Genomic DNA, 19,902 nt, shown 5'->3' on the forward strand with positions numbered 1-19,902 from the left:
TACTGTCACAGTGACACTGTAACAGTGTGTTTTTACTGAGAGTTGAGAAATAGGAGGGAGGGGCATAATCGTCACTACAACCCCATAATGAGCAGTACAACATCTAACCTGTCATCTCCCCTCCACAGTACACATGTTTGTAGTGGTTCATCCTCAATGCTGAAACCAGACCTAACTCACAGACTGCTGCTGCATATAATACTAGACGTTATGCTTTGGGACCAGAGTTTTACATGTGGGTTAGCTTATATAGAGGACCGAGCTTCATTTCTTTACAATGCACAAAGGCTCACTATATGCCCCTTTTCCTTTCCAACAAAAGGAAGCTTGCACAAGCCATGCCATTCAATGTACGTCAGTACAGTTGATTCAATTTATTCAATATTCTCTCTATGAACATGACATACATTTTGCCGTTTACATTTTTTGCCCTGGAACAAAGGAGACCAATTGAAGGGAGTGTTTTTATTGTTTTCATATGGATGTGTTTTAAATGTTTTTGAATGTTCTGATTTCCCTGCACCGCAGCAGAAACAAAAGGGCCTTCCAACAGATGTGTGGCGTGACTGCGGTGCACTGGGGGCTTATGCTCAGCAATGACAAATTCAAAGCCTGTGGTTACACTCAATGACTTCATTCCAGATGAAAGGGGGTGACGTCATTCGGACTGTTTTGATAATGCATAATTGCTTCCGTGCCTTTTCAACCGCCATCAGGCAAGGCACCGGCATCGAGTCAGCCAAGGGTATAACATTGGCAGCTCTAGATCGGAAAATGTTTCCCCGGAAAAGTTATGAGTATTCATCCATCATTTGGAATGCATATAGCAATCTGAGAAACCCATTCAGACAGGACACCCATTTGTGCCTTTTCAGCATTAGCCTAATAGATATAATCCATCATGTCATGACCCCTGATTAAGAGGCTAGGGCCCATTTAGAGCACCAGGAGCTCTTTGCTTTGTGGAATCTAACATTATCCCTGTATGTCAGAAACCCCAGGAAAAGGGCTTAGCTTATGTACAGTACATTATACAGCTATCTGATAAGCAGTCAGGGAGATTGTTTAGTTTAGATTGTGTCTCTTAGTCAAAAAGCATGTGTAGGCTGCTGTTCTCTTCTTCTGTCTGCAGCTGATCCCGCCATTCCTCTATATGTCAGCCAGGCATTATGTGTATGTACCCTGTTTGAAGAGGAAGATAACTGGAGTTATTTTGTCATCTTGCTAATAATGGTATTATGTGGTGTATGGCTGTGTGCAATCACATCTTTATGTTGTGGCTGATGCATTGTTGTTACAATGGAATTTAAGACTGTTAATGTATTCTGTTTTATTGAGACTGTTTTTACTTAACCCATGTTGTTTTCTCTCTCTCCCTACCCTCCAGTAACATTGCTATTTCACCTCCATTTTACTGTTTAGAGAGGCACGAGTAATGTTGATGTTGTGGTTGTTTTTAGTGTTTGTCATGAAGTGTGCAGTTGAATCGCATCGGCCCAGCTGTGCTCACTTTAAGCGCTCCATGTCATTTCAGCTATGTAACAGCCCTTGGCTAATAGCTGTAATTAATGAAATTATGAATCCTCTGTATTTGTTTATTGTTCTACACCCTCAAGCAGCTGGCCTTGCCAAATGGCAACACTGAGTGTCTATTTTCCCCTCTGTCGTCTTAGGGAAAAGGAAGATCCTTAATTGTTTAAAGATGAAATATCGAGCTTTAATTATCCAAAGCTGTTTACAATAAACCTCTGACAGGCCCTGTAAATTACAAAGCATGAGTTTTATAGACAGCCATAAAGCCACCAGCGAGTATTACTCCCCCAGTGTAAAACATAAAACAGGCCCGGTGTAGAAGGGGAGCGGACCGGTTTAATGTGCTCGGAAGCTGCCTCAGCATTTCCACTCAATAGGGTGTCTGTGTTTGATTTGGGACAATTATCGCCCGCAAACACAAACACGCTGCCCGCCGCTGTGGCCATTCTCTGTGGCGGATGTTGAATGGCCCCGCTTCACTGGGAGGCCCAGCCCAGTAAGAGAGAGGAGCTGTGCCGAGTGTGTTGAGCGAGAAAACCACCTCCTTTCCCGTTTATGTTTCAGTAGGGAGGCACACACACACACACACACTGATTCATGTGCAACCCGTTTTCCCTTTTTATGTAAACCCAAACCAGCGGTGGCTTGCCAAGAAGGCTTTGTAAAAACACTCACGGAAATACATGCAAATGGTTGGTGTATTTACAGAATAGGAATAAGTTACTGTCAGTTGCAATTAGCCAGTTTCAAAAGGAGGAGCTGTATTGGCTTACATGAAGGTATAATCAGATACTGTATATAAGGCTATAGTCTTTCTGTTGAAATCCAAATGTCATTATTCTATTAGTCATAGGGTATGCTTCGGAAAATGTTTCATTATATTAAACCATTTGAGGCTTCCAACGTTATTTCAGTCCCATGCTGTACATGTCCAAAACGAGCTCCCTTGCATTGAAAATGTAGTCTGCCCAATTCAATTTCACCTATAAAAGACTTACTGTTCGTATACCCACAGTTATATGATCTTACGCATAAAATATTGGCATGTCTCTGCGATTTTCTTTCAAGTCTCTCTTTCTCTCGTCACTAACACTAAAATGACAACCCTTTATAGTATATTTGTCTCTGTGTGCTCCGTTTCCATAACAGAGATCATTGTAAAAACCCTACATCTGTCACAGCCAATTAGATTAACATTTCTCCAAATGTTCCACCTAATAAGAATCATAACTCAATCTTCTAATTTTACACGGGGGCTTTTTTGTGAGGTAGGGAGAGCTCCCCCCGCCCAAGTATAGTACTGTATCTATGCCTAACTCAATGGCTGTTTTTCTGTGGTGCAGACAAATTGAAAAATCATGTCTTCCTAATCTTGGTAGTCCATTTGATTAGTCATATCGCTGATGATTTAACTTCATCTCAGTCTGCCGTCCGGCCAGCCAACCACATGCTAAATGAAACAAACTCATTACCCCAGAATGCTCACTGTTTTCTTTAAGCCAGCTGTTGTCAGATGTCCTGGACTTATGATCTGACTGATGTTGTACTGAACTTCCTCTCTCCTGTGTTGTTGTATCACTGAATAGGTATAATGAGTCAAAATTGTGTTTCATTGTATTCCTTTGATGGTCTTTGGTTCATAGATGCAGAGTTCCTGTTATTGTTATTGGTCAATTTGGCATCACTGACGTATTACTCTCTTTTCCTTCTTTTTTTGCAGTTCGACAAATACGCTCCAAAACTGGACAATCCATTCATTAGACATTCAAATGTAAGTAACCCTATTTATTCCTTTCAACTTCCATCACCATGCTTTTAGCATGTTTTCTATCAAATATTTACTGTGGTTAGATATTTGAAGTTTGGAGATAGAAAATATCACTGTATTCTTCTACACGTGTTGAAGTATGTGTGGGTGTTGTCTCTATGCGGCTTGTTGGAATCTGTTTTAAGAGGTGGTTTTGTGTCTCCTCTCCTCCATGTAGTTCTTCCCCTCCTACCCCCCCACAATGCCAGGCATGCCCCCGCTGCTCCCACACTCAGGACCCTTCAGCTCACTGCAAGGAGCCTTCCAGCCCAAGGTTAGCCCCACAGACCTACACACACATGCATTGCACATGCACACACACACAAAATACAGTACCTGCATTTACTCATCCACTCACACAAAGCAAATACATTGTACGCACACAGACATACACATATCCAAACTCATTCACTCACACAGGACAAAAACACCATACACACAAATAAACAAGCACCCACAGTTTTTCACAAACACACCCGCACTGGCAACTTACCATTTGCTCGACATCTCACCCAAGAAATTAGGATAGAATTAGGGGGTCTGAATAGCACCAAAGCCTTACTTTTCATTCTGTGTACAGGGCAGCAGCCAGCTGCATTTGAATTGAACCAGCCTGATAAATCTGTTCCTGCTTATTTTTTTCCAATAATGGACTATGCAAACAAGGCCTGTCTCTAAGCTGGCTGGGCCTGAGCCGCGCTGCACTGAGCAGGGGGAGATAAGCAGCAGCCGTGTGTGTGTCGCTGGCTGGTGTGTGACGATCAGGGCCTGGCAGGCGCCCAATAGGCTCTGACCCTGTTGTAAGCCACCAATCAAAGCTGGCCTAAATCCCCTGGATTTATTCCCCACAGGCTCTATTATGGAGGCCTTTTGTTGGCTGCCTCCAGATGGTTAGAGTACAGTACAGTTAGCCCCCTCCATCCCTCCATTCACCACCTAAAGCTCCCCGCTGGGCACCACTGAGCAGCAGGAGAGGGGTTGGAAGATAGAGAGGGTGGTGGATGGAGGATGTGGTGCTAGAGGTTACAGGGATCACCTAGTACTCTGGGATGTATTAAGATGGCTGATCTAGGCATTCTGGTTCTTCTAGACCTCAAAGACAGAGACCTCTATCCTTTGCTGTCTTTTGCTGATTCTGCACTGGAGCCCTTAAAGGAGTGCTAGTCATTGATGTCACAAACAGTTGCTAGCTGCAGACTCTTTGTTGTGAATCAATGCAGAAGAGCCAATGTTTTTGAGTGTGTACTGGTTTGCTTATGTTCTGCTTCAGTCTGTGCAAAGTCCATATTTCCACCATCTTTGTAACACATTTGCTTTGCCTCTTTCTCTCCTCCATCTATTTATCCTCTCTTTTAGTCCTCCAACCCAATAGACGTAGCCTCCCGTCCGGGGGCAGTACCTCACACACTCCTACAGAAGGACCCACGGGTTAGTAGACTACTGGCCCTGGTTGTCCCTCGAAAACATCAAGCACACACTTTTCTCTCAACAATAGAGAGTCATTAAATTGATTGGTTGTTGTTGATTGTTATGTCTGTGGGTTAATAATAATAATGGTTCATATTTTCTTTTCTCGTCACAGGTATCAGATCCTTTCAGGACATCAGTCAGAGTAAGAGATTATTTCATGTTCCTTTAATGCACTGTCAAATCAACTACAGTACCAACGTGTCATAACATTGAGTAAATTCTACAGTACCATCGCATCATAACATTGAGGTTTTGGGTCTGACCTCGAGTCATTTGCTTATTTCCAGAAACCTGGCAAGTGGTGTGCGGTGCACGTCCAGATCGCCTGGCAGATCTACCACCATCAGCAGAAGATGAAGGTGGGCCAGCTCAGTCTCTCTGTGTGTGTGTGTGTGTGTGTGTGTGTCTGAGTGTGTATGTGTCTGTGTGTGTCTGAGTGTGTGTGTGTGTGTCTGTGTGTGTGTCTGAGTTTGTGTGTCTGTGTGTGTGTGTCTGAGTGTGTTTCTGTCTGCGTCTTGGGTGGCAGAAGGAGGTCAGGGGAAGGGAGGGAAGGGCTGTGCCTGCTCTGCCAAATGTTTTCTTTTCCAGAGGATTCCTCTCTTTCTATATCTAGTTAAGCAGCGGCCATTTTGGTTGTGGCTTGGAAAACTCCTATTGTGTTGTCTCTGTCATGGTGACACTGTCATAGGCACCCTGTCCTCATGGAGGTTTAGTGGGCCTAATCAGCTTACACTGATTTTGTTATGACACAGTGGGTATGTGTTGGGGATCTAGAGGCATTATTTATGTTGTCACCCCTCTCTGATCTCACACAGTGATTATATCACTGATTATAGCAGATTAGAAGTCCCTCCTTGAACTATGAAATTGCTGGCATCAATTATTGTTAATTACTACATGTGCAAACACTGACAGTGCCACTCTGTTTCTTTTCTTCCTCCTCCTCCTACCTTTTCTTTTCATCTCCCTTGTGTTCTCTCTCTCTCTCCCCCTCTGCCCCCCCCCCCTCCCTCTTGCTAACAGCAGATGCAGGTGGACCCTCACAAACTGGACATGAATGGAAAGCTGGACCTGTTCAGTCGTCCCCCCGCCCCGGGGGTGTTTCCTGGGTTCCCCTACACCCACGACCTGGCACGACCCATGTTCTCCTCCACAGGTCAGTACAGGGCTCATCGTCAGCCACCCAGCACAGGGCACATAAGGACAGGTCAATCTTTTGTAGACGGAGGGGGGAGGGGCAGACCATTTTGGGGGGATCGCACTACAGACATCTATATCGGTTCACTAATACAGCACTAGTAAAGGCCCAGTGCACTACTTTTGTGATTTCTTTTCATTTATATATATATATATATATAGATATATATAATTTTTTTATTCCTGATTTTTTCAGGGGGTGCTACGCCACACCCACGGAGGTTAGTTTATTTTCCGCAATGAGTCTGGATCTGAGTACCTCCCCTATGATTTCTGGAACACAAACACATTCTAACCGTTCTGATTGGTCCCAGAAACCGATGGGTTGGGCCAGAGCCAGAACACATGGGTAAAGTGGCATTTTGAAACTTCGTCATTGGCTTTGATACTCAGATTGGTTAGAGATAATCCAATCGCTGATTACTTTTTGTACAACACCCCTCATTTTGACGTCACCACAAACGACTTCAACGATGGCAGTCTCAGACTGAAGTATGTAGCGAACATAGAGCAGCGGAATAATTAAGTTTGAGTCGTCAGGCAACAGCTGACCCTAGTTGAACTGCTGTTGTTCTAAATGTTGTCCCAGACATGCGACTGTGTCAGATGTGGCCATGAATATGGATGCTTCTCTATGAGTGACTCCCAAATGGCACCCTATTCCCTACATAGTGCACTGCCTTTGACCAGGGCCGGGTGCCATTTGGAACACACACTGTGGGATAATTGACTGGTAGAACCTGCCTTGAAAGGCAACATGGAGGCGGATGCCCTTTAGCTTGTAATTATGCAGTATTGTATTATCATGTATGGGCTTGTAATTGGCTCGTTCATTAACCATTCATGATATATGGGTGAAGAACTTTTTGTAAAAGAGGTCAACGTCTGTTCATAACAAAGCGCCCCCATCCACACACACACACACACACGCTCACGTGAGACTATTGAATGTTATGCTAATTTCTATCAAGCCTTTTTTAACCAACCACTGTTAACCCTCTGAAACATCAGATATCCTTCACTGTGTTTTTGGTGGTTTTAATGTTTAGCTAATTAGCATTGCTATTGTAAAATATTGCTAACTGTCCACATTTGAAAGATTAGCATTAGCCATTTGTCTTCTGTCAGGAGCGTGTCAGAGGTCACAAGGTTAAAGGTCACCATAGAGCTGACAGGGTGTTTTATTTGGGGGCGCTCTCCTCTCAGTCAGACATACCTCTGCTTGGATGCCTAGTTCTCCCGAGTGGCGCAGTGGTCTAAGGCACTGCATCGCAGTGCTAGCTGTGCCACTAGAGATCCTGGTTCAAATCCAGGCTCTGTCGTAGCCGGCCGCGACCGGGAGACCCATGGGGCGCCGCACAATTGGCCCAGCGTCGTCCAGGGTAGGGGAGGGAATGGCCGGCAGGGATGTAGCTCAGTTGGTAGAGCATGGCGTTTGCAATGCCAGGGTTGTGGGTTTGATTCCCACAGGGGGTATAAAAAATAATGTATGCACTAACTGTAAGTCGCTCTGGATAAGAGCATCTGCTAAATGACTAAAATGTAAATGTAGTTAGAGGTTATGACGGATGGCTGCTGTGGTGCTACTATCTGAGTGGACACACTGAGGTAACCTGGTTTCTCATCTCTCTCTCTCTCCTCCCATAGGTTCTGGCCATCCAGCTGCCTCCCCTTATGGCCCCTCCCCCCACCACAGTGGCTTCCTGCCTCCCAGCCACTTGGCAGGTAAGTGTAAGTAGCACTACATTTTACATTCACCTTTTCCTTATTCTTTCTCACACTTTTTGTTGCACTCATATTGAGAATACTTCTACTGTCACTAGGGCATAGGGTTGCAAAGGGAGGGTATATTACTGGTAACTTTCGAAGCCTTTTTGGTTACTTCAGATTATCACAGGTGTCTGTAATTATCTCTGGCCTTTTGTGTGGTCTTATTGCATGTAGAATATATAAAATAATCAAATAAAATTATAAAAATGTATTAATAGAATAATTAATAGATAACGCTATAAAGCATTATCCTAAATATAAACCATCAACTTAGTGCTGTTTAATATGAGAGTTTCAGCATGAAATATCCTTAATTTTTTTTACACACTTTTATTTTACTATGTCAATATGTTTTTGTTGTAAATCAGGGCTCAAAACTGCGACCAAAACACTTGCATTTGTGACCCTTTGACTTGGCAGTGCAACCCCAATTTGTTATTGGTCTCTAAGGTGCAAGTCACATTCGTTTTTGATTCACAATTCGCTTTTATTTAAAAAAATATTTATTCAAACAGAAATGGGTATGCAACAATGGGTATGCAGACCAGGTATGCAAAAAGTTTGGTCTGAAGTCTTGGTTGAATCTTTGCGATGTGCAATTCAGTCATCATGCGCTGTTTGAATACACAAGGCTTTCCCAATTAAATGTTGACTGCAAAGTGAATGATATCATCATGATTTGCATCAATCACAGGGCATTTGTTTTGCAAACTCTGCCGTCACATGTAGCCTGCACTGTACAATACAAAGACACTGTCACTTGCTTGGTGCGCACTTACATTTTAGTCATTTAGCAGACGCTCTTATCCAGAGTGAGTTACAGGAGCAATTAGGGTTAAGTGCCTTGCTCAATGGCACACTGACAGATTTTTCACCTAGTCGGTTCTGGGACACAAACCAGCGACCTTTCAGTTACTGGCCCAACGCTCTTAACCGCTAGGCTACCTTTTGCCCTACAATTGAATTAAAGGGCAACTACACCATCCACATTTTTTTGGGGGGTGGATTGTTCCCAGACCTCAAAAGTGATCTCCTTGTATGGCCCTACAACTGTAGAGTGACTGTTCAGAATTTCTTCCCTCCAAACAAGCAATGTAAATATTATATTGTCAAGTTAAAATGTCATTATTTGTGTATGGAGGGTAGGTCATTATAGGCTATAGGATACTTGCTCAGCCCGCAAATTTAAGATAACATTTAAATGATGCACGCATCACCGCTTTCCAGGGCCAGTATTGTTTTCATTCGGGCCAGTAGCTTTCAGTTGGCACTGGCCCGGTGTGCCACTTGCAAATTTACCTAAATGTCAAGCCCTGCAAGGGCATAATTTAAAAGATGGCTAGTTATTATTAGCCTGGTTCTGTATGGAATGCAGGCACATTATTGGACACAGGTCAGGTCATTATCACCGCTCAGTGGTAAAAAGTTGGTGCAACCAAATCATATGCTGGTGCCATCAACTGAAAAAGTAAAAAACAGTTAGTCTAGAGCCCTGTAAATGTTTTGGCGCCAAACTGGTGGCAGTTGTGAAAAAAGTCAATAGTTGGAAGAGTGCCATTGTTTATTTGATGCTTTTTTCATTAATTAGGCTTTTCTCTTGAACCATATGGTCTATCCACTAGAAACTCATGGACAATATGGACACTGATATCAAAAATGAATACTATATATTAATATATTTTTTTGTTTTGTTATTCAAGTATAAATTACCAAAGTTACCATAGATTGCCATAGATTGCCATAGATTACCTGTTAATTACCAATATTACTGAAATGTTTGGTAACTTTGGTAAATTGCCAGTAGTTTTGCAACATTACTACGGCATCATTTGATAACACAGCCATTTGTTGTTTGGAAAATACATTAAGTTGAAGGTTATAGTAGGGATTTAGAGGTCCTTAGTTAGCTAGTGAGGTCATCCTGTTGCGCCATCTCTCGCACTGAATTTTACTTTAGGGGTGTATAGAGCGAGCCCTCCCCCTGTGATTCATAAAATATACCCTTGAATAACCCTCCTTCCTGTACTGATGTGGAAGGAAGGCCACTTTGGGCTTGTTGAGGTAGTATTTCTAATCCCCCCGACTTTATTTTCCAGCCCCTTTGTTCAAGTGAAGGTATTTCACTGCACAACACTCCTGTCTTATTTCATACTGTCTTGGACAGAGGCAGATGGCCTCAGCAAATATTACATTTTACCTTGAGGCTTCTTTCTATAGCCTCTTCAAGTTCTGCTCGTCTATTTCACAGACAGAGTAATAGAGGTTTTTGTATTCTTCTGTATTTCCTGTCAAAAATGTTGTTTGGCTTCAGTGCAGCAAGGTGATTTCACGGGATAAGCTCTTGAGTCAATCCAATTTGAGTTTATAAACACCTGGTGCACAGGGGGAAAATGTTATTACACCCCTCAAAGATTTTGGGTGAAATTCCTGCCCAAAGAACGAACTCAAGTGTGACTCGGCAGGAAAGATTTTCTAGCTGTTGTTTGCTGATATATTGACAAACCGTTGCATTGCATTCACCACAGAGTGGAAGTCTTTAAAAACTAGATTAAAGGATCATTCATAATTGATATATCCTCAGTAATTTTCCATTATGTCTCCTGATTCCTCCGGTAGGTATGCATACCTTTCCATTTTTAGTTTCATGTAAACTGTGACCAGGTTTAACTAAGGCACTTAGTAAAAAAAAGTACTACCTAGAATGAAAAAGGTTTCTTCGGTTGGAACCATTTTTGGGATCCAGGTGGAATCTTTTCACCCAACGAAGAACCCTTAAAGAACCCTTGAACCTGGATTCAAAAAGGGTTATTCCACAGGTACAGCCGAAGATCCCTATGGTTTTAGGTAGCACATTCTTTCTCAGAGTGTGCAGGTAAAAATTGAAGTATGAAACACTCAAGCCTCTGTAAAACCTAGTAGACAAACATTCTCCCTTCAAGCAGCTATGTGCCTGACTGTCCAGACTGCACATATCAAATCCCCTGTCCATTTGTAGTCCAGCTCCAACCTAGACCCCATCATACTCCCTAGCATCAGGATCAGAGATCAAAGGCTCTCCGCTCCATTACGGACAGTGTGGGAGTAAATCCAGTGTCCAAGAGGCGTGAGTGGCCAGAGCAGGTAGCCAGCCTCGCTAGCTAGCTACATACAGTAGGATTAGAGGAAGCAGTATGGCGGCGCTAGAAAACACACAGCTCTGCTTGTAAGAGAAAAGCTGAGTGGAACGAGTGGTCGGGCTCCTCCAGCCAGCTCAGCTAATCCCTGTTTGGCATTTTGCAGATCCTTTCAGTCGCTCCAGTACCTTTGGCGGCCTCGGCAACCTTTCAACCAGTGCCTTCGGAGGATTAGGCAACCCCTCGCTTGGTAAGCGCCGACCCCCCGCCCCCCACGGCCAGACACAGCGCAGCTCAGCTTTAGACCACAGGGAAGGGCCAGGGAAGAAAGAAATCAAGGCACTTAGCTCTGCATCAAATGCCAAAATAAAACTAGCACAGGGAGGAACAAAAAGGCAGGCAGTACAGCTCTCTCTCTCTCTCCATCCCCCTCTCCCCCCTCCCCAGTAGCTTGGCTTCAATCTGACAGCAACACTGCCAACGCACACAGCACTCACAGGCTTGCTGTTTGGTTGCTATTCATGTATTAATTCTTCTACAAGCCCCCTCATCGCCACTGTGGAGGACTCTCTCCCTCTCACCCTCTCTCTCTCTCCCTCTCTATCTCACTCATATTCTCCTCTGCCAAATCAGTTGCCTTGCAGTGAAATGGATGTCAGTGAAATAGACACGCTATGGAATGCTAAGGTCTCCCTGGCTTTTCACAACCCTCACCCCCAGAGGGCAATTGAGTACCCCCCATCCACCCTCCTTTCCAGTAAAAAGGCCCTGAGAATGAGGAGTGAATGGGGGAACAGAGCAGAGTAGGGCCCTTGGTCCAAGCAGCTAGAAGTGCAAAGGGGGAAGCCATTAACCTTGCCAGTCTTTGTAAAGCAGAGCTCTTTGCAGCAAGAGACCGCTCGGAACCCTCAGGACAAAGACAAAGTTGCTTTTGTGTAGATTTTCTTTCTTTCCTTGTCTTCAGTCTCCATCTTATGTTGTGTGTCCAGGAGGGGGTTTAGTTTGATTCTTTTCTCCATGTCTCCGCTCCTTAAGGCTCCAACAGTATCTTTGGCCATAAGGAGGGCCCAGGGGGCCTGCCAGGCTTCGGCAGCCCCCACCACGACACCTGGAACAGGCTCCACCGGACCCCACCCTCCTTCCCCACCCCGCCGCAGTGGCCCAAGTCTGCAGACACGGAGCGCAGCAACTCAGTCAACAGCCACGAGCGAGAGAGAGAACGAGAGAGGGAGCGGGAAAGGGAACGGGAGAGGGAGAGAGAAAGGGAGAGAGAACGGGAGAAAAGGGATTCATCCATCAGCAAAGAGGAGAAGGATAAAGACAGGTATGTATTCTATATGAGAACAACTCTGAATCATTTCTATTAGTTGTAAGTAACACAAGTTGTTGTGTTATTTGAATGCACATTTTCATGCACACATATTTCCAACCCAAAAATATTTCCACCCTTCTACCCTTCTGATAAATACATATTTGTATTTTGTTTGTGTCCCTCACAGAGATTCGATTGACCGTAACCGTCACTCGAACCGTTCGTCCCCTGCGTCGGCTCAAACCAGCTACCAGATCAGCAGCCTGATCCGCTCTAACAGCCAGAATTCCAGCGACTCGGGTCGCCACCACAGCGGCAGTGTGGATCGGGTCCGGGAGGCCGAGAAGGAGCTCCTGGAGCGCCACCGAGAGGCAGCCATTCTGGGGGACGTCAAGGTGAAGGAGAGCCGCTCACCTGGAGGAGGGAAGGATGTGACAGACAGAGACAGACGCTCCACAGAGGACTCCATCAAACTAGCCCACCGCACGCCCTCTCCCTACCCCAAGGCTGTCCTATCTGAGACAGGAATGAAGATGGCTGGTGGCCCCCCACCCACTCTACTCAAGGACGGGGACAGGGACAGGAAGGAGGGTCCTCCGTCCTCTGGGGGGGACCTGCTGCTGCACAAGGCAAAGAACGACATGAAGATCAAGGAGGAGCGCAAAGAGGACCAGGAGGTGATGGTGGTGAGCTCCGAGCCTGCCCCTCAGCCTGCTCCTCCTCCTCAGCCTCTACCTCCTCCACCGCCCCAGCCCGGTCACCACCACCACCACCACCCTCCTCTGTCCCAGCAGCCCCCTCCCCCCTCACCACGCTGCAGTGACATGCCCACCCACAGCTCCCTGCACGGGGTGCATATGGCCCACTCCCTGCCCCTCTCCATGAGTGCCATGCACCAGATGGGCAGTCTCAACGTGCTGGACCGGGCCCGCATGGCTCCCTTTATGGGGGTGAGCCCCCTGGCTGCTGCTGCTGCAGGGAGGGACCGGATGCCCCACCAAGCCTTCCCCTGGGACCCTCTGAGGGAGGCCTACCGCAACCTGGACCTGCAGCGCAGGATGGACTTCCAGCTGAGGGCTGAGCAGGCCCAGCGCTTCCCCAGCATGTACGAGCAGGAGCGGGCTTACCGGGAGAGAGAGGCCCATGACTACTCCCACCATGAGCACATGCTGGAGGTAAGGCGGGAACACGAGAGGATGAGGCAACAGGCAGAAGAAAGAGAGCGCCAGCACCTGAGGGAGGAGCTGGACCGGGCGCGGCTCCACCAGCTGCACCAGTCCCCCATGGAGGGACACCTGCCACACATGCCCTCCTTCATGCCCCACCTGGGCGGCATGCCCTACCCCAGACTCAGCCCCTCCACCGGACACAACGGCCTGCTCAACCGGACGCCCCCCACCGCTGCCCTTAGCGCCCCCCCTCCCCTAGTGCCCGCGGGCAGCGCCAGAGCAGCCTCCCCCAGAAGGACTACCCCCCTCACCACCCAGGACCCCCGAGATTACTCCCCCTCCCGCAACCCCAAAGAAGTGGAGGCACGGTAGCTTAACATAACAGACAAAGGACATGGATGCTTAAAAAGACGCACTCCCCAATTTGGAACCTTCTAGAGAGAACAAAATGCACTGCTTTTCAATGGAGAAAGGTATAAGTAAAAGAGAAAAAAGTATGATTGTACAAAGTAAAGATTTGTAAGGGTGAAGAAGCACATGCCATGCTTTTATTTTATATTGACAGGCTGTTATGAATGTTGGTTAGAAGAACACGAATCAAAAAGTATGTGTATGTTAGTTTCCGACTTAAAAGTTGATATTAATATATTAATCCAAAACCTTTTGTCGATTTTGCGTGAAAAGTGAGATTCTGATTGAAAAGTGAGATTCTGATTGAAATGAGTTTGTACATTTCCTATCCTCGTGCCATGGATAGACATCATTTTTATGAATTTGTATTTTGTGCATTAGTCTCTTTTTTTCTATATTTATCCCAGTCCATTGTGAGACATATCAATGATGATGCTCCACACTGGATGATGCTCCACAATTTTTACCCTTACAACAGTAATTTAACCTCATGGTACCTGAAAATACTCATAAATGATCATGTACAAAGTTACATTAAAGATTTGTTGCATTTTATTTGGTTAGCCTTTGAGATATCCAGACAAATATATATTACGAGGTCTTTGTTCGGTCTCTGTAAAGAAAAGTTCATGTAAATATCTTGTTGATATTCATTGCAGCAAAATTACTATGTAAATTTATTAGGCTTTTTAAATGTTTCTAGAAAAACTAATGAAATCAAAACAGAACCACTTCCCGGTTGGAAACCATGGTAACAGACAAGCCTGTCCAATGGGAGGGAAGTAGGGCGGGCATCAGAAGGGGGCCTGGAATGATCATCTGCAATCTATGCAAAGAGGCACTGAGCACCCCGATGGAGAGCCACCTGGAATGGAATGGACTGTTGGATAATGTTGATTCAGTGAGAGGAACTTGGATTAACTCAACATGTTTTTCTTTCCAATCATGGGAAATGGAATTAAACCTACAGACTTCCTGGTTACAGATAAACTGTACCAGAAGCTTACATACAGCCCCAGTGACAGCAAAGGAAGACACTTTTGATAGGGCGGCAATAGAACTTTCTCTGTCGACCGTTGTGGTGTTGTGCAGTTGTTTTTCTTAGACTTGTATTCAAAACAAGTAGAGTTTTAGGCGTGCAAAAAAATGAAAACGAACATTCATGGTTTAAAGTTGTACGGAATAAAGTTTGGACCTAATACCTGCAGTATATTGCTTTTTATTCACATGCATGATATTTCTCTGAAACCAGGGATACTGGATGTAACCCCCTTCTAAATGTAAAACGGTGGCATAACAATAATACACAAATCACTGAAGAAAACAGTTTTTCATAGATTTGCCAATACTGCCAGTATCTTAGCTTGCTCATTTCATTTAGCACATTTCTAACAAATCATAAAGGAAATACAGTGCAGTAGCCCAGTATCTAAAGCCAAGGGGGGTTAGCTGCAGGGCTTGCACAGCTCTCCTGAGGGATGGATGGGTTTGGAGAGAGGAGAGGCAATAGAGGGTGGGACTAATAGGACATTGATTTTGTAAGAAAGCAGGTTTTGAGTGTTTGTGTTGCAGCTAACCACTATTGACTGGAGGCCGAGCGGAGTATTGACCTGCGGCCTGGACTCATTAAGAGGAGCAATGCCAGGGAGGGAGGCAGCAGGCTATTGGATGTTAGAGGGGAGGAGAGCCGCTCTCCCATAATCACTCTCCCCCTTCTCTCACCTCCTATCCCCACACACATCTGTTTTGCTAATGAAGCCGGAAGGTCCTCCGGAGTGGTCCGAGGAGGGGGACATATAGACGCCCCGTCCCGCTATCGACGAGGGCCTTTCTCAATTCAATTCAATTCAAAGCAAGTGGAATAGATCATAAACAAAAGTGAAATAATCAATACAAAATTAACAGTAAAGATTACACTCACAAAAGTTTCAAAAGAATAGAGATTTTAAATGGTATATTGTGGCTATGTACGGTGTTGTAGCAATGTGCAAATAGTTGAAGTACGAAAGGGATAGATATAGATTGTTTTTACAATGGTGTTTGTGCTTCACTGGTTGCCCTTTTTTAGTGGCAACAGGTTACAAATATTGCTGCTGTGATAGCACACTGTCGTATTTCACCTAACAGATATGGGAGTTTATAAAAATGTGATTTATTTTCTTTGTGGGTCTTTTTAATCTGAGGGAAATATGTGTCCCTAATATGGTCATACATTTGGCAGGAGGCTAGGAAGTGCAGCTCAGTTTCCCTCATTTTGTGGGCAGAAGGCACATAGCCTGTCTTCTCTTGAGAGCCAGGTCTGCCTATGGCGGCCTCTCAATAGCAATGCTCACCGAGTCTGTACATAGTCAAAGCTTTCCTTAATTTCGGGTCAGTCACAGTGGTCAAGGTTCTGCCACCGTGTACTCTCTGTTTAGGGCCAAATAGCTTTCTAGTTTGCTTCGTTTTTTGGTTAGTTCTCTCCAATGAGTCAAGTTTTTATCTTTTAGTTTTCTCATGATTTGGTTGGGTCTAATTGTGTTGCTGTCCTGGGGCTCAGTGGGGTCTGTTTGTGTTTGTGAACAGAGCCCCAGGACCAGTTTGCTGAGGGGACTCTTCCCTAGGTTAATCTCTCTGGTAATGGCGTTGTTATGGAAGGTTTGGGAATCGCTTCCTTATAGGTGGTTGTAGAATTTACGGCTCTTTTCTGGATTTTGATCATTAGCGGGAATTGTCCTAATTCTGCTCTGCATGCATTATTTGATATTTACCGTTGTACACAGAGGATGTTAAAGCAGAATTCTGCATGCAGTCTCAATTTGGTGTTTATCCCATTTTGTGAATTCTTGGTTGGTGAGCGGACCTTAGACCTCACAAAAGTGGAGGGTAATGGGTTCTATAACTGATTCAAATATTTTTTGTGAGATCCTAATTGTAATGTTGAATTTTATGTTCCTTTTGATGGCATAGAAGGCCCTTCTTGCCTTGTCTCTCAGATCGTTCACAGCTTTGTGGAAGTTACCTATGGTGCTGATGTTTAGGCCAAGGTAGGTATAGTTTTCTGTGTGCTCTCGGGCAACAGTGTCTAGATATAATTTGTATTTGTGGTTCTGGCAACTGGACTTTTTTTGGAACACCATTATTTTGGGATTATTGAGATTCACTGTCAGGGCCCAGAATCTGTGCAGAAGATCTAGACTTCAGATTCTAGTAGGGTGAGGCCGGGTGCTGCAGACTGTTCTAGTGACCTCGCCACATTAATATATATATGTTGAATAGAGAAGCTGAAAGGTCAAATATACTGTTTAGGCTTTCTACTGCCAAGTTTACACCTTCACTATTGCAGCAGTGAAACGTTTTGTCCAAGAAGTTGTCTAAAAGGGATTGAATTTGTTGTTGCCCGATTGAACTAGTGTAGCCCACAGCCATATGGCATAGCCAGATCAGGGTCTAACATAAGGACGACTCAGAATATGCAATTCTGTTCTTAAATAGGCTACATTTTCTTCATACCATAATGTTTCTTTAGACCTGCCTAAAATAAATAATGGATTTATTGTGATGGTGTAGGCTGCATTTAATGGATTTATTCAACTTTTTTGTAGATGTTCCAAAGGTCCACATCAGTGGCTTGTAAGCTATACGTGGAAGCCCGGAGATGCTACACGTGTTTATGTTAATGAACAGAATTTCATGACAACCACAGCCAAGCCCGGATCAAACCTTGGTGAGGTCATTAAGGGATGTTATTGAAAATCAATGCAGCTCTTTGTCTCACACACTCACTGGCAGGCAGGCAGGCCACTTTAAAAGGTCTCCTGGAAAAAACTGGGCTTGCCAGAATGGGTCATGTTGTATTGGGAAGACTTAAATCACAATCACTTTCAATTTAGGCCGGCTGTATTCCACAATGGCCCGACGGGGAGCATCTGTTGGCTGTGTACTTCACTTTACTGCCATGTGCTTTTATTCCTAATCAGACAGTCAACAGCAGGTACTTAACCCTGCTACCTGTTAGTCTACAGCACAATGATGACTTTGGGGAGGGGGGGGGGGGGGGGGGGGGGGGTTTATTTACTAGCTTTTGTCAAAAAACGTCTTCCATTTTCTCTGCTTCCATCCTTCCCTTATTCCCTCCATCCTTTATCCAGCTTTGTTCAATTCATTTTATGGTTGAACGTTAAGAGGTTCTATGGGAGATGAAAGGCTCCATAAATTTTACTCATTGTCTAGCTAGGTCAATTTATTTCGGAATCAATTGACACATTGCTTCACGGAATATCTAATGCAGCCAGGAGGATTATTACAAGGTCTGCCATTTTACAGCAGTTCAGTTGAGCAATTCAGCATTCATGTTGGATGAAACCATGTTTCTTCATTGGTTAGTATTGCTCATTATTTTCTCGATATTACATGTTTAGAATGTGAAATAGAATTTATTCCCTGAGGAACAATATCCATTTTATGAAGATATATACCAGAACGTGTTTCTGATGTTTCAGCCTACAGTATAAGCTACTTTCTAACGCTCTGAAGAGTATAACAAAAACATATTTCCTCCACAGTTCCAATTAATAGGATAGAAGGAATGGTATATACGAGGCAGGACATTGTATTTTGTTCTGATAATCCCCTGCGTTTATCAGGGAGAAACCTGAATGCTGAAGGTTGGGATTGAATTTTCATGGTGTTCAAATACCTCCAAAAAGCTCCTGGCACAGAGTTCACCCCTGAGCCAGCGTACAGAGGAGCAGCCCCGGGCTTTCTTCAGTCACAATGGCAGCTAATAACGCTGTGCCAAACTAATAAGATGGGCAACGAATGAATGGATCGGCCCAAGCCTCTTTTCTCCCTCTCTTTTCCCCCTGATAAATCATGTATGAAACCGTTTTGAGCAGCTATGCAGTGATCTCCACAGCCTTCCCCCTAGCGAGGGCTAATGCATTAGTTCCCATTTGGAGGGTGTTTTGAAATGGAGATTGGTATTGAGACTTGGAGGCCCCATGATCGTGTATGAATTGCTGTGGGCCGGCCGGCTCCCAGATTCCGCTGAGCTTAGTGATTTGGTAGAGTTTAGACCCAGCTCTCCAAGAGGGAACAGTCAACACCCCAGACAGTGTTCACAGCTAGACTATATCTTTGTCCGAAATGGCACCTTATTCCCTGCATAGCCTGGGTTCTAGTCAAAAGTAGTGCACTATGTAGGGAATAGGGTGCCATTTTGGAAGTACCCATATCTGACCCAGGAAGAGGGGACATGGAAGGTCGGGCTTTACAGTGTATCGTTAACACTAGTCACAGGGTGTCTGTGTGTACTGTAGATGCTTTTCACCACCTAAAAAGGCTACCTGCATGCGTACATCATTCCATTACATCTTTTTATAGCTCTCAGCATCAACAGATAGCCTGCAGACAGTATCCAGGGCAGTCAGCACTGCAGTTGAGGACTCGACGGAGTCAGACTGAGCCAGACAGTGTTAATTCCAGGCCCCAGTGACAAAGCGCTGTCTAATGTCTTTGCACCTCTGGCCCAATGGCAAATCTGCTGTAAGGCTGTGCAAAGACCAGAACGGCCGGAGAGAGAGATGGAATATAAATCAGCACATTTCAAAACAGTAGAGTCTCAGAGAGTTTAGGTGTGGACGGAGACAGATCGAGCCACCAGGCAGCCAAAATCATTTTTCCACTTTCATTCATTTTTTAAGGATTTCTTCCACGGTTTAGTGGAACCTCATTCTCCCACACTGGCGGTATTATGTACACAAGCCGTAAAACTGAATAACATTTATGCAGCTGGGTGCATCTGGCTGGTTGGAGGTGGTCCTCTCTGGTTGAGGGCCCACAGGCTGGCATGGCGCCGCCACCCTGTTCTTTGTGTGGGCAGGACAGGACCAGGGGAGGGAGCCTCTCTAAATACTTATGGATGAAATGAGGGTTCTTTAAAAAAAGGAGGGAGAATTCAAGACAGATCGTACTCATACATGGCTCATGGCTGGTCCAATTTGGCACGCTGAACGCACATGATTAGCCACTGAGACGTTAATCAAAAGTGGCTCAGTGTTTGAAGGGGGTAGCGAGAGAGAGGTACTGCCAACTGGTGACAACATGGCTTGTGTTCACAGGCCAAGAGCAAAGTTTATT

General features: G+C 44.9%; 1 pseudogene across 1 annotated transcript in view; it reads left to right on the top strand.

Annotated features, from left to right (window-relative positions):
• LOC311141301 (autism susceptibility gene 2 protein-like) overlaps positions 1 to 14,973 on the top strand; it is a 41,940-nt pseudogene extending 26,967 nt beyond the window's left edge. Inside the window, exons 5-14 of the transcript XR_014615524.1 lie at positions 3,254 to 3,304; positions 3,519 to 3,614; positions 4,697 to 4,768; positions 4,923 to 4,952; positions 5,098 to 5,169; positions 5,834 to 5,966; positions 7,655 to 7,732; positions 11,057 to 11,140; positions 11,926 to 12,214; positions 12,390 to 14,973. The product of XR_014615524.1 is annotated as an autism susceptibility gene 2 protein-like (transcript). The remainder of the gene's footprint in view (positions 1 to 3,253; positions 3,305 to 3,518; positions 3,615 to 4,696; positions 4,769 to 4,922; positions 4,953 to 5,097; positions 5,170 to 5,833; positions 5,967 to 7,654; positions 7,733 to 11,056; positions 11,141 to 11,925; positions 12,215 to 12,389) is intronic.
• Positions 14,974 to 19,902: the final 4,929 nt, after the last annotated feature.

This window comes from Coregonus lavaretus (assembly GCF_964263955.1).
Source record: "Coregonus lavaretus genome assembly, chromosome: 14".
Taxonomy (NCBI): domain Eukaryota; kingdom Metazoa; phylum Chordata; class Actinopteri; order Salmoniformes; family Salmonidae; genus Coregonus; species Coregonus lavaretus.